This window comes from Egretta garzetta, unplaced genomic scaffold (assembly GCF_000687185.1).
Source record: "Egretta garzetta isolate BGI_Z169 unplaced genomic scaffold, ASM68718v1 scaffold571, whole genome shotgun sequence".
NCBI lineage: Eukaryota > Metazoa > Chordata > Aves > Pelecaniformes > Ardeidae > Egretta > Egretta garzetta.
Genome location: NW_009258622.1, coordinates 171,659 through 177,535, shown reverse-complemented (window position 1 = coordinate 177,535; position 5,877 = coordinate 171,659).

Here is a 5,877-nt window from a genome sequence, read left to right as displayed (position 1 = left end):
CAGGCCAGGTTGGAGGGGGCTGTGAGCAACCTGATGTGGTTCAAGGTGTCCCTGCTCCTGCAGGGGGGTTGGGCTGGGTGACCTCTGGGGGTCCCTTCCCACCCAAAACATTCTGTGATTCTATGATTCTATCTCTGTCCCACGATGGATTTAACTGTGACGCTTCACGTGTGACTCTGAAACTCCCCCAGACTCAGCCTCTCTCCGGAGAAGTTCCCAGCCCCTTGCTGAGAGCTCCTCGTCACAGCGGCCGCACACTGACGTCTGGGCGTAGCTTCTGGGTTTTTTCTTGTTGCGGTTTAAAATGTTTCTGTTGATGCCGGCGCGTTGGGTAGACACGAAGGGGTAGACACCACTTCCCCTCCCAAAAGTGGCTGAGAAATAAAGGAGTGCTTTTGAAAAGAAATCTGGGCTGGAGCATTTGGCAGAGCTGTGGCTCAGGGAGGACATGGAGGGATGGGGATATTTAAAGAAGTACCAAAGCTCCATCATGGTTTGCTTCACGTGGGTTTTCCCACATTCGCATCCAGAGTCGGTGCACAGATGAGAGGCGGAATGGGGAATCGGGCTCCAGGGCCCCGTGGCTGCCTCCTTCCCCACCATGGGGCAGCCCCGTGCTCATGGCACTGACCCTGGGGAGCTGCGGCTTTGCCCCCATTGCAGAAATGTGGCCCCAAAGGTTTCCCATGGGGCCCGTGAGAGGTGCAGGGAAGAGGAGGAGAGGGATGAAGGCAGCGTGTTGGGCTTGGTCCTTGGTGGCTGGGTGGGAAAATACCCCAGCACAGTGTGGAAGCAGCCTTAGGGAAATTAGAGGGGAATTTTTCACCATGATAACAGTCACCCATCGGAATAATCTCCCCAGGGAGGGGTTGTCTCCACCACATTGGACACTTTCAAGCCTCAGCTGGACAGGGTGCTGGGCTGTTTTGTCTAGGCTGTGCTCTTGCTCAGAAAGGTTGGACCAGATGATCCTGGAGGTCCCTTCTGACCTGGGATTCTGTGATTCCCCTGTGGCCTCACAGGAATGGCTCCATCACAGCCCACCCCTCCTTCCCCAAGCCTTGTGATTTGGCTCTGAGTGTTGCAGCCTTGGTGTTCCAGCCCAGCTCTGGACGTTGCCGAGGTGGCAGCAGGTTTTATGGAGCTGTGGATGCAGGGTGGACTCGTTGGGCTGTGTTGGGATCTGTTGGCTCTGCCTTGGGATCTCCTAAGGATGCTCCGATTCCCCCTGCCGTGGATGGAGTGGTCACCCTAGCCCAGGGAAACAGCTCCAGGGACCTCTCGGAAAGAAACGGCCCCGTACCAAGCTGAGCTAAGGCAGCTGGCTGTGGGCATGCGGAGGGTTCAAGAGAAGCCACCACCGAGGCAGGCAGGGCCCAGCCACAGCCCCGCGCATCGGGACTTGCTCTTCGGCAGCCCTGTTCCTCGGGCAATGCCGGGCTGGTTTGCCAGATGCCGCATGGAGGTGCACACCGGGAATGCCGGTGTCTCTGCTGGGAATGCCGGTGTCTCTGCCGGCGGCTCGGCTCGTGTGCCTCACTGCTGTGACAGTGTCGTGGCTTTGGCTACGCCTCGTAGCATCAAGAGGACAATTAACGAACGCGCGAGCCTTCCCGTGCCCCTAGCCCGGGCGGGAGGAGGCGTCCCACCGCAGCCTCAGCCGCATCCGCCCCATGGACGCTTCCTGCCCGACGGAACTGCGCCTCCTCAGCCGCACTGCGCAGGGTCGAGCTCTTTGCAAAGTGCCCTTCCCTGTGGATGGGTACGGTCGGGATGGGGGGAGAAGCAGCTCCCGGAGAAGAGCGGGCTGAGGAGAGAAGTGTGCGCTGAGAGATAGCTGGTGAAAGCCTCCCGGGACCTGATAAGCTCCAGAGACGAGCGGTGCTGTTGGGTCTGCAGGGGCGGATAAAGTCGGGGCGCCATGGCTCTGCTGAAGGCTGCTGAGGTCACCAGCGCACTCGAGCGTCACTGTGTGACCAACGCCAGCTCCGAGGAGGCGACGGCTGCTCTGTGTGGACAGACCATGGGGTTATACCTGCTGCAGGGGCAGGCCCTCCGTGGGACCCTCCGGATTCCTCCCTGGAAGCCTCTGGCATGCCAGCCTGGCTCTCTGCTCCTCTGCCAGCAGCCGGAGTTGGTTTCGCTGTTCCCGTGGGGTGGGATTGGCTGGTTATCGCCCGTTAGCTGTAACAGCTTGAGTCCGTTAACAGTAATGCGCTAACGAGAACTAAGTGTCCCAGTAACTGTTGGCCATGACTTGGTGGAGGATCGCTTTGCATGCCCACTGTGGGGGAGCACCGGGAAGGGGGCAGTGGGAGGAGTTGTTGCAAACGTTCGTCAAGAATTTTGAATCCAGGAAGAAGCAGGTGATCTCCATACCTTCAGCCGGACAAAAGGGCGCTCAAGCCATTCTGCCAACCTGAAGCCTGGGCTACAAATCGGCATTTTTGTCATGGTGGGGGAGTGTGAAGTGTCGGAGCCCTGGTGTATGGGGCATGGACGGACACGGCTCGCATGGGCCATCCTGGGGAGAACTTCCCTGCGAGCGTCATGTACGCTGGACTCCTTGGGGACCAAAGAGGAGCATGGTCCAATGGAAGGGGAAAGGGAGAGGCACAGTTGTGCAGTAGGGGCGATGTGAAGCCTGGAGATGTGTAACATGCGAGGGGGGAATGCAGGCAAGCAGGGGGGACGCCGCTGCTAGCAGCGCTGGAGACAGCCCTGAGCCCGCTGCCTGTCTGCGGTGACGGCAGGACTGACAGCCACGGAGAGCCGACGGAGGTGGCACAAACCTTCTGCGCCCCTCACCTCTAGTTCATCGTGAGCCCATCGCGAGCGCTTTGCTGCCCAAACCTTTCAGCAGCTGCGGCCCTCGGGCTGCTCCTGGAGGGGGAAGCCAGGAGCACCAAGGCTGACGTTGAGATCTCGAGCGGGGCGCAACACCAGCGAGGTGCTTCAAGCCTCGGCACCGCCGGAGCTCAGCCTGATGCCGCTGCTTCTCGGTGTAGCTTCAACTTGTCGTTACCACCAGGAGCACCGGGTCTGGCACTGGGGGCAATGGTGAGAAGCCCACGCAGCCTCTGTCGCATGTTGTTGGTCAAATTTTTCAGCATCAGAAAAGAAAAACCCAAGCAGAGCGAACATTTCTTCATTCCCAACACTCAAAGAACGGTTGTGGCATAGATTGATGCCACCAACATCACTTTGGCTTCTCTCCCTCGACTCCGCTGAGCTCTAATTTGTTCTTCCACCGCTTTTGCCCTATACCTCTCCCTAAGAACTAAGCGCGGAGAGATTATAGTGGGTAACCTATGAACCCCAACGCATCCATGGCACCCGGGAGCTACACCACGCCTGAGGACGGGAGAGGCGCGGGGGCTGCGGATGCTTGGCCAACGGGGTCTACCCAAGACTGTAGCGCTGAGCTGCCTGTGTGTGTTGCCCCCTTAGAAGCCACACAAGGATTTAAAAGGTGACCGAAAGGTTTGTGGTCACCCCCGGGCGTTACAACAGGCACATACAAGAGCATCGAGCCCCCCCTATGGAGGCTTCCTGACGGGCGGGCTGCCCTCGGCTTTGGCGCTCACAGGTTTTACGCTATTTCACGCCGCTCCCGCTGGGCGACAGGACGACGCGCAAGGCGCTGCAGGGCCGGTTTGAGAAACGCGGCTGCATGGGAGGTAGAGTCACCATCCAGCTTACGGTGATCCGGAAGGGCCAGGGTGCTGGAGGGTGAGGCAGCTCTTTGCTTTGCTTTGCTGTGTAAGCAAAGTCCTTTTGGCGTTCGCTTTCCACGGGCCGTAACGGTGGGCAGAAGAGGGCGCCGGGGCTCGCCGGGAAGCGCGCCGTCTGTCTCCTCCGCTACAGAAAATACAGAAATCATTGCAGCGCCTTCCTACCATCGCAAGACTTGAAAACCGCCCCGCAGCTACCGGCTGTCGCTGCCGGTGGGGAGATTGCTAAGAACTCCTCTTGAGGGCAGCCCAGCCCAGCGATCGCCGCCCCTGAGCAGCACACAGAGCTCCTTCTCCTTCGGAAGCACGCCGGCTGTCGCCGCCTGGCACGCGCAAGTCTTTGCTTCTAACCGTTATGCTTTGGATTTCGTTATCGTCGGGCTCTTCCACCCTTCCCTGAGTCTGCAAGCCTCGGTGATTTCACCTTTTGAAGCAACCTGGAGGTTTCTGTCCCGACGCCTGTAGCCCGGCAGTGGCGGCACGGGGGGCGGGTGGCTGTTGGGGTGCTCGCTGGCTGGTTGTTAGCACCCACACAACCCAAACCATCCCAGGGCGCTCGGCACTGGAGGGGGTTTTACTGCTGGCGCCAAGCTTAGAGCCCTTCGGAAGGGTTACAACAGGGAGGATCCCGCAGCCGTAGGGTCGCTCACATGCACTGGGAGCAAGGGAGGGAGTTTACAGCCAACAGCAAAGCGAGCAGGATCCTTTTTTGTCTTTCTTTTTTAACCCGTGTGCCTCCCTCATGCAGCTGATCGGGACACACGGGCACATAAACACACGGAATGGCATCGTGCGACACTTTGCCAACCCAAGTTCCCGTGGTAAACTGAAAGAGCATGACGGACTCAAAGTAAGGGCCTCCAATTTTAAGCAATGCATTGCTTTATTTGTATTTTTGAGACCAGAGAGACTTCCCGAGGGGTTAAATCCAGAGGAAGGGAGTCACGCTCAGCTGGCAGATGCTGCTGCCCTGGCCTCCTGAAGCAGCGCTGGGTACCGCGGGGTCAATGGTTGGTTTTGTTTGACTTAAAAAGTCAGTGAGGGTTCGCCCCAGCCGCAAGGAGCTGTCGGAGGAAGGAGCAGCAAGGGCAGCGTTTCCTTGGCGATGGGTGAACTCGAATGTTTCTCGCCTTTGGAGGGAGAGCAGGAGATGTGGAGCAGAGCCAGCCCAACGCTGGCCGAGCTCCCCGCACCACCCGCTGCGAGAGGAACTGCCGGGGTTCCCAGCCTTCGCCGGGCTGTGTCAGTCACCACGGAAAATCCCTGGCCAGGGCAGGGCAAACCAGCGCTGGGTGACTCCCGCTGCAGCGGGTGAGCCTGCCCTAACACCGATGGCATCTTGGCAGCCAGCGTGCGATGGCTGCAAAATACAGGTTCTGCATCGCAAGGGCCAAAATCAGCTCCTGCACCACCCCGGGCTGGGAAGAACCAGGGATGCTGCCAAGCGCTGCTGGCGTTGGTCAATCGGTATGGTTACCCAGAGCATGAAAGAAATGGAGATGAATGGTAAAGCCACATTCCCTCGGCAACGGTGCCATAACTGGAATCTTCTGCCCTGTAAGGCCCGGCCTCCTGGACCTACGGGCCCCCGTGCAGGCAGCCAGCTTTTGTCAAACTTGGATATTGGGAAAAATTCCTTCACTGAAGGGGCTGTCAAGCACCGGGACAGGCTGCCCAGGGCAGTGGTCGCATCCCCATCCCTGGGGGTGTTTAACAGGCGGGTGGCCGTGGCGCTGGGGGACAGGGTGTAGCGGTGGACTTGGCAACGTTGGGTTTACGGTTGGACTTGATGATCTCAAGATTTGCAACCTAAGCGATTCCATGATTCTGTTCTGTGAAATCGAAGGGCCGTGGGGGAATACCGGCCCCATCCACAAGCTAACGGCGAGGGGCGGTGAGCGCCTTCTGCTCTGCAGGAAGGGTCGAAGGTTCCCCGGCACAGCCCGCAATCACCAGGCAAAGGTCACTGGCTGACGTTCCAGCGTTTGTTCTCGTCACCGGCGGCGAGGCAGCGTTTTACGGCTCAGGACCCTTCGTTCGCCAGCTGTCGGTGCTGGCGTTGCGCGGCGCTGGGCTGAGCGGCGATGCTTGCCGCAGCTATCGGCCGGGGGGGGCGGGCGGGGGCCCCTTGGGGTGAAAACCC